The following is a 17218-nucleotide window of genomic DNA, read 5'->3' on the forward strand; positions in this document are numbered from 1 at the left end:
GGTCACTTGAGGCCGGGAGTTCGAGACCAGCCTGGCCAACAAGGAGAAACCCTGTCTACTAAAAATACAAAAATTAGCTGGGTGTGGTGGCTTGCGCCTACAGTTCCAGCTATTTGGGAGGCTGAGGTTGCAGTTACCCAAGATCACTGCATTCCAGCCTGGGTGACAGAGCGAGAAGCCATCTCCAAATAAATAAATAAATATCCCTTGGCCGGGTGTGGTGGCTCATGCCTACAATTCTAGTACTTAGGGAGGCTGAGGTGGGAGGATAGCTTGATCCCAGGATTTGAAGACCAGCCTGGGCAACATAGTGAGACCCTGTCTCTACAAAAAATATTGTTTTTAATTTTCTGGGAGTGGTGGGACACACCTGTAGTCCCAGCTACTCAGGAGGCTGAGGCAGGAGGATCTCTTGAACCCAGGAGTTTGAGGCTTCAGTGAGTCATGATCGTGCCACTGCACTCCAGCCTGGGTGACAGAGTGAGATTTCGTCTCAAAAAAAAAAAGAAAGAAAGAAAACATATCCCACCCACTGCTCTCTGTAACAAGTTTTTTTTTTTTTTTTTTTTTGAGACGGAGTCTTGCTCTCGCCCAGGCTGGTGTGCAGTGGCACGATCTCAGCTCACTGCAAGCTCCGCCTCCTGGGTTCATGCCATTCTCCTGCCTCAGCCTCCTGAGTACCTGGGACTACAGGCACCTGCTACCATGCCTGGCTAATTTTTTTGTATTTTTAGTAGAGATGGGGTTTTACCATGTTAGCCAGGATGGTCTCAATCTCCTGACCTCGTGATCCACCCACCTCAGCCTCCCAAAGTGCTGGGATTACAGGCGTGAGCCACCGCGCCCAGCCCAACAAATTTTTCATGCTGGATGTTTGTACACAGCAGTATGAAAATATAGAGAATGATTAATTCTACCTGGAGGGGTCAAAGAAGGATTTGAAAAGTAAGTAGCCTTAAAGTAAACCCCCAAAAGATAAGGGGCTCTGACTACGTAGGGAAAATAAAGGCATTTTAGACATGGAGAATGAGCAAAGATAGAGGGGTAAACAGTAGGGACGAGGTAGTGGGTAGTATGATGTCATTACAGTGTGGGACAAGAAAAAGGTCTAAAAGGTGGATTGCAGCCAGGTCTGCAAGAAAATTGAATGTCACGTTATATTTAGCCAGTATTACACTGTTTCTCAACATATGGTCCAAGAATGACCTAACAAAGAATTACCTGATGCTGGCTTAAAAGGCAGATTCCAGGCTGGGCCTGGTGGCTCATATCTGTAACTCCAGCAATTTGGGAGGCCAAGGTGGGAGAATCACTTGAGCCCAGAAGTTCAAGACCAGCCTGGGCAAGATAGTGAGATCTCATCTCTACTAAAAATAAAAAATTAGCCAGGAGTGGTGGTGCCTACCTGTGACTCCAGCCACTCAGGAGGCTGACGCAGGAGGATTGCTTGAGCCCAGGAGTTCAAGGTTACATTAAGCCATGATTGCACCATGGCACTCCAGCCTGGATTGCAGATCTCTCATCTGATAGTAAATGAGGAAAGCCCATCTCTGCAGTGGGACCCAGAAATCTGTACTTTTTTTTTTTTTTTTTTGAGACAAGGTCTCACTCACTCTCTTGCTCAGGCTGGAGTACAGTGGCAAGATCACGGCTCACTGCAGCCTCAACCTCCCAGGCTCAAGAAATCCTCCCACCTCAGCCTCCCAAGGAGCTGGGATTACAGGCGCGCCCCACAATGCCTGGCTAATTTTTGTATTTTTTTGTAGAGACAGGATCTCATTATGTTGTCCAGGCTAGTCTCAAATTCCTAGGCTGAAGTGACCTACCCACCTTGAATGCTGGGATTACAGGTGTGAGCCACCGTGCCTGGCACAAAAATGTTTTGCTTTTGAAAGCAGAAAAAAGCAAATAAGTAGAAGAAGAATGAATCCAGTCTGGATTACAATGCAGTCATAAAATATTACTTAAAAAAATTTTTTTTGAGATTGAGTCTTGCTCTGTTGCCCAGGCTAGAGTGCAGTGGTGCAATCTTGGCTCACTGAAGCCTCCGCCTCCTGGGTTCAAGGGATTCTCCTGCCTCAGCCTCCTGAGTAGCTGGGATTACAGGCACCCGCCACCACACCTGGCTAATTTTTGTATTTTTAATAGAGATGGAGTTTCACCATGTTGGCTAGGCTGGTCTCAAACTCCTGGTCTCAAGTGATCTGCCCGCCACGACCTCCCAAAATGCTGGGATTATAGGGATGAGCCACCCCACCTGGCTTATTTATTTTTATTTTTATTTAAAACAATAGAGACAGGGTCTCACTATGCTGCCCAGGCTGGTCTTGAACTCCTGGGGTCAAGCGATCCTCCTGCCTTGGCCTCTCAAAGTGCTGGGATTACAGGCGTGAGTCACCTCGGCTGGCCAAAATATCATTTTTAGTATCTTTTAGAGAAGATGGGTTCATACAGGCAACAAAAGTGCTTCAGGCCCACAAAAGTCATAATGTGGCCTTGAGTCCACCCAAAGAGAGACGACTCAAAGCGTAGCTCAAAGAACTCTTGAGTTTTGCATGCTTTTTTTTCGCATTTTCTATGTGTGAATTCCCTTTGGCAACCCTGTGAAGCTGAAGGACTCTTCTCAGAATAATGGGTTTTTTGTGTGTTTTGTTTTTGTTTTTGTTTTTGTTTTTTTGAGACAGAGTCTCACTCTGCCACCCAGGCTGGAGTGCAGTGGTGCGATCTCAGTTCACTGCAAACTTCGTGATATGGTTTGGCTGTGTCCCCAACCAAATATCAACTCGAATTATATCTCCCAGAATTTCCACGTGTTATGGGAGAGATCCAGGGGGAGGTAATTGAATCATGGGGGCTGGTCTTTCCCCTGCTATTCTCGTGATAGTGACTAAGTCTCACGAGATCCGATCAGTTTATCAGGGGTTTCCGCTTTTGCTTCTTCCTCATTTTTCACTAGTCACTGCTATGTTAAGAAGTGCCTTTTGCCCCCGCCATGATTCTGAGGCCTACCCAGCCATGGGGAACTGTAAGTCCAATTAAACCTCTTTTTCTTCCCAGTTTCGGGTATGTCTTTATCAGCAGCATGAAAACAGACTAATACACTCCACCTCCGGGTTCAATCGATTCTGCTGCCTCAGCCTCTGAGTAGCTGGGATTACAGGTACCCGCCATGACGCCCAGCTAATTTTTTGTATTTTTTTTAGAGATGGGGTTTCACCATGTTGGCCAGTCTGTTCTTAAACTCTTGACCTCAGATGATCAGCCCACCTCGGCCTCCCAAAATGCTGGGATTACAGGCCTGTGCCACCACACCCGCTCCTGGTCAGAATAACAGCTTTAAATGCCAAAAAGAAAACACACAGGGTTACAAAGGAACCAATTATATTGAAATACAAGTTATCAAAATACAAAACCAACTTGGGACATAGCAACATGGTTTTTTTTTTTTTTTTTTTTGAGACGGAGTCTCTCTCTGTCGCCCAGGCTGGAGTGCGGTGGCGCAATCTCGGCTCACTGCAAGCTCCGCCTCCCGGGTTCACGCCATTCTCCTGCCTCAGCCTCTCCGAGTAGCTGGGACTACAGGCGCCCGCCACCATGCCTGGCTAATTTTTTTGTATTTTTAGTAGAGACGGAGTTTCACCGTGGTCTCGATCTCCTGACCTCGTGATCCGCCCGCCTCGGCCTCCCAAAGTGCTGGGATTACAAGTGTGAGCCACCGCGCCCGGCCAGCAACATGATTTTTATATTGCTATAAACAATTGCTATAAACACATTTTATAGCAATATGTGACTCTATTAACAAACTAAATAATAAGATCTAGCAGCAAGTCTAAAAACTGCCGTGATTTTAAAGTAGCTATGAGCATTAATTTTGAGACATCAGCAGCAGCTGTACATGTAGTGTACAAATATCTGTGACTTCTACTGGTGACAAAATCACAGGCACTGCCAGGAGTTCCAGACCAGCCCTGGCAACACAGTGAGACCCCTGTCTCTACAAAAAGTTAAAACATTAGCTGGGCGTGGTAGTGTGTGCTTGTGATCCGAGCTACTCGGGAGGCTGAGGTGGGAGGATCACTTGAGCCCGGGAGGTGGAGGCTGCAGTGACCTGTGATCACACCACTGTGCTTCAGCCTGGGCAACAGAGAAAGACCCCCTGTCAAAAAAAAAAAAAAAAAAATCACAGGCGTGGTTTGTTGTCTGCATTCACAATGGAAGGAGAAATGCTATCTTTCAGTTAGAACTTGGTGAAAATAGAGAAGTGATTTTCCCCCCATCCACGTTCTTGGATGTCTGAATTTTTTTTTTTTTGAGATGGAGTCTCGCTCTGTCGCCCAGGCTGGAGTGCAGTGGCGCAATCTCAGCTCACTGCAAGCTCCGGATGGTCTCGATCTCATGACCTCGTGATCCGTCCGCCTCGGCCTCCAAAAGTGCTGGGATTACAGGCGTGAGCCACCGCGTCCGGCCCTGGATGTTTGAATTCTATCCACTGTCCCCTTTTGAGGGTTCATGGATCTGAATTAGGAACTTCTAGTTTAATGAGTGTTGGAGATGAGGTGACGGAGAGTGATCAGAGGAATAGGGACAGATCCAAGAATAACATGCCCAAACATGCAAATGTTTCATAAGAGATGCCCTGAAGTGTTAAGACAAAGGGAGTGCACGGAGGGGCAACCATTGTCAGGACTAAACTATCAGCCCCTTAAGGACAGGGATTGTGTCCTATGTATTCCATGGACTGGGGTCGTACAGTCATAAGGACTCTATGAAATCAATGCAACCCATCACCACATTTATTTATAGACTGAATAAATGTTGCCTCCTGCACACCCACATAAGACTTTTTTCTTTTTCTTTTTCTTTCTTTCTTTCTTTTTTTTTTTTTGAGAAAGGATCTCATTCTGTTGTTCAGGCTGGAGTACAGCAGCATGATCACAGCTCACTGCAACCTCAAACTCCTGGCATGAATGATCTTCCCACCTCAGCCTCCCAAGTAGTTGGGACTACAGGAGCACGTCATCACATGTGGCTAATTTTTTATTTTTAGTAGAGACAAGGTTTTGCTATGTTGCCCAGGCTGGTCTCGAACTCCTAGGCTCAAGCAGTCCTCTAGCCTTGGCCTCCCAAAGTGTGATTACATGAGCCACTGCACCCAGCCAATAATTTTTCAAAATGTGTAGATGATGTTATAATAAATAAAACAGGAATCTGAAGAGTCCTTAAATCATGGTAGCTTTTAGTCATGTATTTTCTCAACCAGAGTGCTCTAAAATTACGTGGAAATCCCTGGACCTTCAAGTACCCTGTTCCCTCAGCCTAGAGGGCTTAGCCCACTCCCTCCCCCTCCTTCTTTGCCAACTCTTACTCATACTTGAGTCTCACCTTAAACATCACTTTCCCAGAGAGGCCTGTCTTGACTCTTTCCAAAAATTAGGTCACCCCATTACACGTCACCGTGGTCCTGGTCCCCTCCCCATCCTAGCCTACATCACATGTGTAATTAATTACTTCTCTAATATTTGTCTTCCCTGTTTCCGTGAGGATTAAGCCTGTATCTGTATTCCCAAGTCAGGAATAAATATTTGCAGAATGGATGATGGGTGGATGGAAGGCCCACCTGGGACAGGCACTTACAGCATAAGTAATCTGTTTAAATATTTTCATTCTTTCCCATCGCCTCATCCATTTTCACTCATTTTGCCTGAAACATGTTTTGTGAATTCCTCAGGTTTAATCCCCATTGCCAGAACACATTAACTTCAGGCTCTGAACACAAAGATTGTTGTCACTTTCAATTTGCCCCTCAGTGCATTTTAAAGAAATCTTTCCCAGGGTAGAAATTGGGAGAAAGAAAAAAAAACACACGAGTGGGTTTGAGGTAGGGAAGTGTTGAAGAGGAGGGGAGGAGTGAGCGATGGGGAATCAATTTGATAGCAATCAGGGAGGGGCCAGTCATGGTGGCTCACGCCTGTAATTCCAGCCCTTTGGGAGGCTGAGGCAAGAAAATCACTTGAGCCCAGGAGTTTGTGACCAGCCTGAGCAACACAAGGAGACCACCTCTCTACAAAAAATTTATGGCCGGGCACATTGGCTTATTACACCTGTAATCCCAGTACTTTGGGAGGCCAAGGTGCGTGGATCTCTTGAGGTCAGGAGTTCAAGGCCAGCCTGGCCAACATGGTGAAAACCCATCCCTACTAAAAATACAAAATAGCTGGGCGTGGTGGCGTGCACCTGTAATCACAGCTACTCAGGAGGCGGAGGTTGCAGTGAGCCCAGATCGTGCCACTGCACTCCAGCCTGGGCGACAGAGCGAGACTCTATCTCAAAAACAAACAAACAACAACAACAACAACAAAAAATGCAAAGAAAAGAAATCAACCATTTTCTTCCCCCTGTCAAACCCCATGGGCTAACCAGAGGGAACTTCTGAGGGGAAACTTGCTCTTTGCTGCCATCTGGTGGCTGTTACTGGAGCAGTTCTCACAGGAAAAACTTTTATCCAACAATTATGTGGCACCTCCTGTGTTCGAGGTTCTGTACCAGGCAGCCTATAAATACTTTCTTACATTTTCATATTCCTTTACCAATAATGAGGCATTTTCTTTTTTTGAGACGGAGTCTCGCTCTGTCACCTAGGCTGGAATGCAGTAGCCCGATCCTGGCTCACTGCAACCTTCACCTCTTGGATTCAAGCGATTCCGCTGTCGCAGACTCCCAAGTAACTGGGATTACACCTGTAATCCCAACACTTTGGGAGGCTGATGCGGGCGGATCACTTGAGGCCAGGAGTTCAAGACAAGCCTGGCTAACATAGCAAAACCCTGTTTCTACTAAAAATAGAAAAGTTAGATGGGCATGATGGTGCATGCATGCAATCCCAGTTACTCAGGAGGCTGAGGCAGAAGAAGCACTTGAACCCGGGAGGCAGAGGTTGCAGTGAGGCGAGATCGCACCACCGCACTCCAGCCTGGGTGACAGAGTGAGACTCTGCCTGGAAAAAAAAAAAAAAAAAGAGCTGGGCGTGGTGGTGCACACCTGTAATCCCAGCTACTTGGGAGACTGAGGCATGAGAATCTCTTGAACCCAGGAGATGGAGGTTGCAGTGAGCCGAGATTGCGCCATTGCACTCCAGCCTGGGCGACGGAGAGAGACTCTGCCAAAAAAAAAAAAGTCTGCAGTCATTGCCATTGTCCTCTGGGGAGGCAAAATCTTCAGTTGAGAACCACCAGTATAGATCAATGACAGCTTATAATTCAAGGATGCCCACCACCATCTGTTTGTGGGAGTATATATTGGCACAAATCTTAGATGGGTGATTTCGAAAGTAGGCTTTGGAAAGCAATCATTAAAATATTCAAAATATTTGCATTGGAGGAATGGGAGAGGATTTATTATTTATAGCCCTGGAAGTGTAATAGATTCATTAGGAATAAAGGTTTGACAATGTATAAGACTGTAGTTTCCCCAAGCGATAGACACAGATGCGATGGCTGCCAGCTCCCAACAGTCCTCGAAGTAGCTTCGTACATGAGAAACTGGATAATTCATTTGAGGTGTGGGCGTCAGTCTCACCTGGCTCAGACTGCAGTGATTGGTTCAAAGATGAGCCAATCAGAGTGCTTCTCTAGAGTTCTTCTAGTTTAACCTGAGGGGTCAGGGTCAAAGAAAAGGGTATCTTTTCTCCTTGGTCACAAGGCTATAAATATGGAAGCCCAGCATTCAAGAGCCATGCCCCCACCTAAGAAAGAAGTTGTTCTAAGGAAAATGAAACCAGTATACAGACAGCAGGATGGGTAAGCAGCACAGAAAATCCTTGCGATGTTCAAGTCTGGAGTTTGGCCATCTGTGGCTAGCTCCAACCGGGACATTCCCATAGTTTCCTCATGTGAGCCAATAAATACCCCCCCTCCTCTTTTTGTTAATAGACAGGGTCTCACTCTGTCACCCAGGATGGAGTGAAGTGGCACAATCGTGGCTCACTGCAGCCTCAACTTACGGGCTCAAGCGATCCTCCCACCTTAGCTTCCTGAGTGGCTAGGATTACAGGTACATGCCACCATGCCCAGCTAATTAAAATATTTTTTTTGTAGAGATGGGGTCTTGCTACGTTGCCCAGGTTGGTCTCAAACCCCTCAAGCAATCCTCCCCCTCAGCCTCCCAAAGTGCTGGAATCACAGGCACGAGCCACTGCACCTGGCCCAATTATCACTTTTTATTCAAGCTAATTTATATTGGATTTCTGTATCTTGCAACTGTGAGGTTCTTACTAACACATCTTTTTTTTTTTTTTTTTTTTTTTTTTTTTTTTTTTTTTTTTTTGAGACGGAGTCTCGCTCTGCCGCCAGGCTGGAGCACAGTGGTGCGATCTTGGCTCACTGCAATCTCTGCCTCCCAGGTTCAAGCAATTCTCCTGCCTCAGCCTCCAGAGTAGCTGGGACTACAGGCATGTGCCACCACACCCAGCTAATTTTTGTATTTTCAGTAGAGACGGGGTTTCGCCATGTTGGCCAGAATGGTCTCCATCTCTTGACCTCGTGATCCACCTGCCTCGGCCTCCCAAAGTGCCAGGATTACAGGCGTGAGCCACTGGGCTTGGCCACTGACTAACACATCTTGACAAAGATGTAGAGAATTTATGTAATGACCAGGAGCACTGGTAAAATTTTGACTTGTAAATGTCTTGAGGAAAGAATCCCTGTGCAAACTAGACGGATCAAATTCCCCTGCGAGCCTACTGTGTAAATCCTGGTGTGACGCTTGCAAACTCAGTAGATACGGCTGCCTTGTGGCATATCCAGACAGCCACCACACCGCCTCCATTCCTTTAAGATTTTATACTTCCCCAGGCTTTCACAATCATTATCTCATTTGCCTTCCGCCACATCCCAACCAGACAGAGAAGGAGATTTTACCATCCCCATTTCCAAGTGAGAAAATGAAGACACCATGAGGCTAGATGATTTTTTTTATGTAATTCAAGGATTTGGGAAGAGATCAGCTGTTCTCAAATTCGATTGGTCATGACCTGTGCCATGAGTGATCTGATGCTAATGGTTAAAGTACCATTAGCTAGAGGATGATTCGTATATTTTTAAAGAATACATTATCCCTATACCAACCTAATTCTTGCCAGCATTTAATATGCTTTCCCTACTGGGAGAAAAAGGAGCAGTTACAGCTGGCATATTGAGACTTCCCCCTGGGAGTGTTATGCATATGAATGCCTGACCATGTGCAGCGTAACAGAAAAAAAGGTGGAGAGTCCATGGAATAGCCAGTTCCGAAAGCTGCTTCCAGCTCTACAATGGGATGATTCACCCAAAGTAAGCAATGAGTTGATGGCATTCAAATCAAAACTAACCACTTTTCCTTGTCCATGTATCTGACCAAGGATCACTCACTTCAAACAGTTGTAGGATGGTTATAAAATGTGTCATCGGGGCCGGGCTCAGTGGCTCATGCCCGTAATCCCACCACTTCGGGAGGCTGGGGCAGATGGATCACCTGAGGTCAGGAGTTCAAGACCAGCCTGGCCAACATGGTGAAACCCCGTCTCTACTAAAAATAGAAAAAATTAGCCAGGAGTGGTGGCAGGCCCCTGTAATCCCAACTACTTGGGAGGCTGAGGCAGGAGAATTGCTTGAACCCAGGAGGCAGAGGTTGCCATGAGCCAAGATTGCCCCACTGCACTCCAGGCTGGGCAACAAGAGCAAAAACTCCATCTAAAAAAAAAAAAAAATAGTGTCATCCATCAACACCTGTGGAAAGAAAGGGGGAAAAAGTGTGTCATCCAGACCAGGATACTTTTTTTTTTTTTTTTTTTTTGAGACACCATCTTGCTATGTTGCCCAGGCTGGAGTGCAGTGGTATGATCTCGGCTTACTGCAGCCTTGATCCCCTGGGCTGAAGCAATCCTCCTGCCTCAGCCTCCCAAGTAGCTGGGACCATAGGTGTGCACCACCATGCCTGGCTAATTTTTTTGTATTTTTTGTAGAGACAGGGTTTTACCATGTTGCCCGTGCTAGTCTTGAACTCCTGAGCTCAAGCAATCCGCCCGCCTCAGCCTCCCAAAGTGATAGGATGACAGGCATGAGCCACCATGCCCAGCCAAACCAGGATACTCTTAAGACAAAAGGGAACATCTAGGGAATGGAATACCAAGGCCACATATTAAACAGGAATTGTGTTGAGCAAAACAGGACTTAAGTTACCCTACGTCTATGCAACTCAGGAAAAGTAGATTTACAAAACCAGAAACCAACAGCCCTGCCCCTAGGAACATGATTCTGAAGGCAAGTTGGATATGTCTTGGTTTCAGCTCCCCCAGAAGCACATCCTGAGACAAGGATTTGGGTTAGTTTATTTGGGAAGTGAAGAAAGCACCTTGTAGGGGAGTAGGAAAATAAGATAAGGAAAGAAAGGCAGCCAATAAGAGTGTGGCTCACACCTGTAGTCCCAGCACTTTGGTAGGCCGAGGCGGGCAGATCACCTGAGGTCGGGAGTTCGAGACCAGTCTGACCAACATGGAGAAACCCTGTCTCTACTTAAAATAAAAAAAATTAGCCGGGTGTGGTTGCACATGCCTGTAATCCCAGCTACTCGGGAGGCTAAGGCAGGAGAATCACTTGAACCCAAGAGGCAGAGGTTGCGGTGAGCTGAGATTGCACCATTGCACTCCAGCCTGGGCAAAAAGAGCGAAACTCTGTCTCAAAAAAAAAAAGAGTGTGTTGTCAAGCTAGCTGTTACTGTGGGCAACTGCCACGTGATCCCTGTGCTGGCCACAGAGCTGGGCCACCCACATGCCCCCTCAAGGGAGGACTTGCTATCCAGGGACTGCAGGGAGTGCAGTCAGCAGACAGACTGCAGCTGTCACCTCCTTCAAGGTCAGCCTCATCTGCAGAGCCCTGCCCAGCCCAAGGCCATGCCCTTCCCGGGGTAGCCTGCATCTGTTGACTGGGCAAGGAAAGTGTTTTGTTTTGTTTTGTTTTTTGAGATGGAGTTTCACTCTGTCGCCCAGGCTAGAGTGCAGTGGCGCGATCTTGGCTCACTGCAACCTCCACGTCCCAGATTCAAGCGATTTTCCTATCTCAGCCTCCTGAGTAGCTGGGATTACAGGCACTCGCCACCATGTGCAGCTAATTTTGTATTTTTAGTGGAGACGGGGGTTTCACCCATGTTGGCCAGGCTGGTCTCGAACTCCTGACCTCAAGTGATCCAACCACCTTGGCCTTCCAAAGTTTGGGATTACAGGTGTGAGCCACCACACCTGGCCAGGAAAGTCATTTATAAAGGTCGCCCATTCCACCTGACTTGGAACACTTTGACAGGCAATCCTTGCTCTGGAGCTCCCCTCTGGGCTAGCCAAACTTTGGTCAAGCCTGCACTGTGGCTAGGTATTTCTCTCTGCCCAATCCTGCTTCTTCTCATTTTTTTCATAGGGACTGATTCCTTTATTTACTTATTTATTTTTGAGATCGGGAGTGCAGTGGTGGGATCTCAACTCACTGCAGCCTCAATCTGCCAGGCTCAGGTGATCCTCCCACTTCTGCCTCCCAAGTAGCTGGGACTAAGGTGCACACCACCATGCCTGGCTAATTTTTGTATTTTTTGCAGAGACGAGGTCTCACCATGTTGCCCAGACTACTCTTGAACTCCTGGACTCAAGAGATCCACCCCCAAAATGGAGAAACCCTGTCTGTACCAAAAATACAAAATTAGCCAGGCAGGGTGGTGCAAGCGTGTAATCCCAGCTACTTGGCAGGCTGAGGCAGGATAATCGCTTGAACCCGGGAGTTGGAGGTTGCAGTGAGCCGAGATTGCACCACTGCACTCCAGCCTGGGCAACAAGAGCGAAACTCCGTCTCAAAAAAAAAAAAAGATCCGCCCCCTTCGGGCTCCCAAAGTGCTGGAATTACAGGTGTGAGCCACTGCACCTGGCCTGACTGATTCCTAATGAGCATTTTGTACCCCAAACTCCATGTAAGCATCTGCTTCTAGAGAACCTAGCCCCAAACCATGCCTATGGGGAAATAGGGAGTTAAATAGAACATGTTCCTCAGAGATTCATGGGATGTAAAGCAATCCCTCAATTTCTAGCATATGAGGTTCCTGGGGAGCTCACTTTCCAGCATTGCTGGTAATTCTTTGCTCAATAGGGGTGTTATTAAGAACAATTTGCCAGGACATCTACAAGCAAAGATTAGGCTCATAAACAGACTGCCTCTGAATTGCCATTGGGTGTTCTTAGACGCACATAGCCTGCTGGGTATACATTTTAAAGCACCATCTCTGGATCTATCTTTAGTCCCTACCCCTCAGCTTGTGCTCATGAAATTAAGTACATCCACATGATAGTAATTTCAAGGGCAACCTTGACCTTGCAAAAACTGCAATTCTGGCCAGGCACAGTGGCTCATGCTTATAGTCCCAGCACTTTGGGAGGCCAAGGCAGGTGAATCATCTGAGCTAAGGAGTTTGAGACCAGCCTGGGCAACATAGTAAGACCTTGTCTCGCCAAAAAGAAAAAAAAAATTAGGTGTGGTGGCGCATGCCTGTTGTCCCAGCTACTCCGGACGCTGAGGTGGGAAAATCACTTGAGCCCAGGAGGTTAAGGCTGCAGTGAGCTGTGATCATGCCACTGCCCTTCAGCCTGGGTGTCAGAGTGAGACCCTGTACCAAACAAACAAAAACGCAACACAATTCCGGTATGTTGATGGATTTCTAATTGGTGGTCTAAGGGAGGCCTTACTGTACGTATGATATGGTCTGACTATGTCCCCACCCACATCTCATCTTGAATTGTAGCTCCCATAATCCCCATGTGACGTGGGACGGACCCAGTGAGAAGTAATTGAATAATGGGGCCAGGTTTTTCCCATGTTGTTCTCATGACAGTGAATAAGTCTCATGAGATCTGATAGTTTTATTATTTTTATTTATGTTTTTATTTATTGATTGATACAGGGTCTCACTGTGTCACCCAGGCTGGAGTGCAATAGCACAATCTTAGCTCACTGCAACCTCCACCTCCCAGGCTCAAGTGATTCTCGTGCCTTAACCTCCCAAGTAGCTGGGATTACAGGCATGTGCCACCATACCCGGCAAATTTTTTGTATTTTTAGTAGAGATAGGGTTTTGCCATGTTGCCCAGGCTGGTCTCGAACTCCTGAGCTCAGGCAATCTGCCCACCTTGGCCTCCCAAAGTGCTAGGATTACAGATGTGAGCCACTGCACCCAGCCAATCTGATGGATTTATAAAGGGCAGTTGCCCTGCACACACTGTCTTGCTGACCGCCATGTAAGACATGCCTTTGCTCCTCCTTCACTTTCTGCCACGATTGTGAGGCCTCCCCAGCCATGTGGAACTGTGAGTCCATTAAACCTCTTTTTCTTTACAAATTACCCAGTCTTGGGCATTGCTTCACAGCAGTATGAAAATGGACTAATACAACGTAGGTCGTATAAGTCTCATTAATTCATTCAACACATATTTTCTGGACACCTATACTATGTGGCAACTGCTGTTCTAGGCACCGGGTTTAAGAAGTCAGAGGCCAGAGAGGACTGTGCCTCTGTATCTGTGTCTGGTCACAGAGTCAGCTTATAAACCATTATGTGTATCTTTGTGCTGCCTGTTATTTTACAGAACAATAGTCAAATGCTTTCGACGTGCTCAACACAATGCTAGGCACAGATGAATGAGAGTCTGTTCCAAGAAGACACAGAATGGGGGGAAATGGTCAAAAATAAAGGTAAAATGTTACTCCTCACTAGTATTTATTTATTTATACCCTGCTGTGTTCCAGAAAAGATTTAAGGCAGCTTACAAGGATACATAAAACATAGCTAGACAGCATAAATTATACATAAGAGAGAAGGAAGAAGAAAAACAAAACAAGAGTGAGGATTGAAATGGGGCCAGAGATGAGACTAACACAGGGATAAATATGATCAATTCCTCTGTGCCCACAGCCTGGTGCAATCACGGGTGTGGTGGATGCTATTGGGGCCCTGGCCAGTGCCCCTCAACACTCATTTCTAAACACCAAAGAATGTTCCTCGTGACTCTCTGAATGAAGGCTTTGTTCTGGTTGTGGACACACACCTGGTCTGCAGGCAGGATAGCCTAGAAGTCCCGGAAAGTTCAAGTCCCTAGAAATAGCCCTCACCCAGTGAGGGATGGGAGTTGTTAGATAAATACCCCAGCTCCTGGCCAGGCGCGGTGGCTCACGCCTGTAATCCCAGCACTTCGGGAGGCCAAGGTGGGTGGATCACTTGAGGTCAGGAGTTTGAGACCAGCCTGACCAACATGGTGAAACCCCGTCTCTACTAAAATTACAAAAATTAGCCAAGCATGGTGGCGCATGTCTTTAATCCCAGCTACTCAGGAGGCTGAGGCAGGAGAATTGCTTGAACCCGGGAGGTGGAAGTTGCAGTGAGCTGAGATCGTGCCATTGCACTCCAGCCTGGGCAACAGAGCCAGACTCTGTCTCAAAAATCTAAAAAAAAAAAAACACCAGTTCCATATTTATCCTCCACTGAGATAACCCTGAGGCATGTTCTATACAGTCTTCCAGGGCTCCCCAGTGAGACCGAGTTCCTGCTGCCCACAGTGGTAACCTGCTTGGTAACACACCTTTTATAGGCTGACTTCCTTTCTCTGTCTCCGTTTCTCCGTCCCCACACCGTTGTTTCTTGGGATCACCTCCCAAATAAACAACCTGTAATTGAATTATTGTCTCGGCAAGGATTCTTGGGGAGCCCAACCCAAGACAATGCACTATGCCCTCATCTGCTATTTGATGTAGAACTCCAGGCTCCTGCAAAGTTTGTTCCCTGTCAGAATTTCCAGGAATGCACAGGAGAGGATCACACATAGAAACGAGTCTCGTCGGCCTCAGGTTTGTGGGTTTTTCCTCCTTTCCTCCTGTTCTGGATATACTGACATTAACCAGGCATGCTGCTATTTTTGCTGGGTGTTTTTTTGTTTGGTTGTTTTGTTTTGTTTTTTATTTTTTTGAGACAGAGTCTCACTCTGTCACCCAGGCTGGAGTGCTGTGGTGCAATCTCGGCTCACTGCAACCTCCACTTCCAGGTTCAAGTGATTCTCCTGCCTCAGCTTCCAGAGTAGCTGGAATTACCGGCATCCGCCACCATGCACTGCTAATTTTTGCATTTTTAGTAGAGATGGTGTTTCACCAGGCTGGTCTCGAGCTCCTGATCTCAAGTGATCTGCCCACCTCGGCCTCCCATAGTGCTGGGATTACAGGTGTGAGCCACCATGCCTGGCCTATTTCTGCTGGTTTTGACTATCTCAGTTGACTTCCACTTTATCCAAAGAACATCTGCACCCCGTACCATTAGGTACCATCTTTGCTATCAGGCACTGTTGGCTTTTATTGGGTACTAACTGGCCCAAGATGCCAAAGCTATATAACGTTCAATGGTGATGTTCAGTAGAGGGTACCCATACTGTGTTCTGCCATGTGGACAAGATGCCAGAACAACATTGCTTGGGGGCCAAAATGTGATTTTCATTAAGCAATCCTGTTTTCATTAAATAACCCCTAAAGTTCCTTTAATTTTTTTTTTTTTTTTTTTTTTTGAGACGGTGTCTCGCTCTGTCGCCCAGGCTGGAGTGCAGTGGCGCCATCTCTGCTCACTACAAGCTCTGCCTCCTGGGTTCACGCCATTCTCCAGCCTCAGCCTCTCCGAGTAGCTGGGACTACAGGCACCCGCCACCACGCCCGGCTAATTTTTTGTATTTTTAATAGAGATGGGGTTTCACCGTGGTCTTGATCTCCTGACTTCGTGATCGGCACCTCGGCCTCCAGGTTCCTTTAATTTTTACTTACAGCCATAATCACATAAAACTGAAGCATGGGTTAGGCAATAAGGAATGGTCCTGATAATCTGAGTGACAGCTACCCCACTGTCCTCAAAAATCACTCATTCAAACTTAGCCAAATAAGTCTTGGTGGTTTTTTTGGTTTGTTTGTTGTTTGTTTGTTTGAGACAGACTCTCGCTGTGTTGCCCAAGCTAGAGTGCAATGGCATGATCTCAGCTCACTGCAACCTCCTGGATTCAAGTCATTCTCTTGCCTCAGCCTCCTGAGTAGCTAGGACTATAGGCACATGCCACCACACCCAGCTAATTTCTGTATTTTTAGTAGAGACGGGGTTTCATCATGTTGGCAGGCTGGTCTCGAACTCCTGACCTCAGGCATGAGCCACCGTGCCCAGCCTAGGTTTTGTAATTTAAAATGGAAATTAATTACAATATGCTAAGCCTAAGATGCCAGATACAAAATGCCACATATTGTGTGATTTCATTTATATGAAATATCTGGAATAGGTAAATCCATAGAGACAAAATATAGATTGGTGGTTGCCAGGGGCTGGGAGGAGTGGAGAATGGGGAGCAACTGTTTAATGAGTATGGGGTTTTCTTTTGAGGTGATAAAAGTGGTTTGAAACTAGACAAAGGCGGTGGTTGCATGACATTGTGAATGTACTAAATGTCATAAAGTTGTTCATTTTAAAATGGTTCATTTTGTGGCCAGGTATAGTGGCTCACGCCTATAATCCCAACATTATGGGAGGCCAAGGAGGGCAGATCACTTGAGGTCAGGAGTTTGAGACCAGCCTGGCCAACATGGTAAAAACCCTTCTCTACTAAAAAATACAAAAATTAGCCGGGTATGGTGGCACGTGCCTGTAATCCCAGCTACTTGGGAGGCTGAGGCACGAGCATTGCTTGAACCCGGGAGACAGAGGTTGCAGTGAGCCATGATTGCACTACTGCACTCCAGCCTGGGTGACAGAGCGAGACTGTCTCAAAAAGTTAATAAAATAAAATAAAATAAAATAAAATAAAATAAAATAAAATAAAATAAAATAAAATGGTTTGTTTTGGGCCAGGCATGTGCCTCAGGCCTATAATCCCAGCACTTTGGGAGCCTGAGGTGGGAAGATCTCTGGAGCCCAAGAGTTCAAGACCAGCCTGGGAAACTTAGAAAGACCCTCTCTCTACAAAAAAAAATTCCAAAATTAGCCTGGCCATGATGGCGCATGCCTGTAGTCCCAGCTACTCAGGAGGCTGAGGCCAGAGGATCACTTGATCCTGGGACGTCAAGGCTGTAGTGAGCCTTGATCTGCCACTGCAGTCCAGCCTGGGAGACAGAGCGAGACCCCGTCTCTAAAAAAATACAAAAAA

At 46.7% G+C, this 17218-nt stretch overlaps 1 long non-coding RNA gene across 1 annotated transcript in view; it reads left to right on the forward strand.

Annotated features, from left to right (window-relative positions):
* Window positions 1-2956: 2956 nt before the first annotated feature.
* Window positions 2957-17218, forward strand: part of LOC129460075 (uncharacterized) — a 35008-nt gene continuing 20746 nt past the window's right edge. The window contains exon 1 of the long non-coding RNA XR_008650156.1: window positions 2957-3025. This is a non-coding gene — a long non-coding RNA (uncharacterized lncRNA). The remainder of the gene's footprint in view (window positions 3026-17218) is intronic.

Source organism: Symphalangus syndactylus, chromosome 13 (genome assembly GCF_028878055.3).
Source record: "Symphalangus syndactylus isolate Jambi chromosome 13, NHGRI_mSymSyn1-v2.1_pri, whole genome shotgun sequence".
Taxonomy (NCBI): Eukaryota; Metazoa; Chordata; class Mammalia; order Primates; family Hylobatidae; genus Symphalangus; species Symphalangus syndactylus.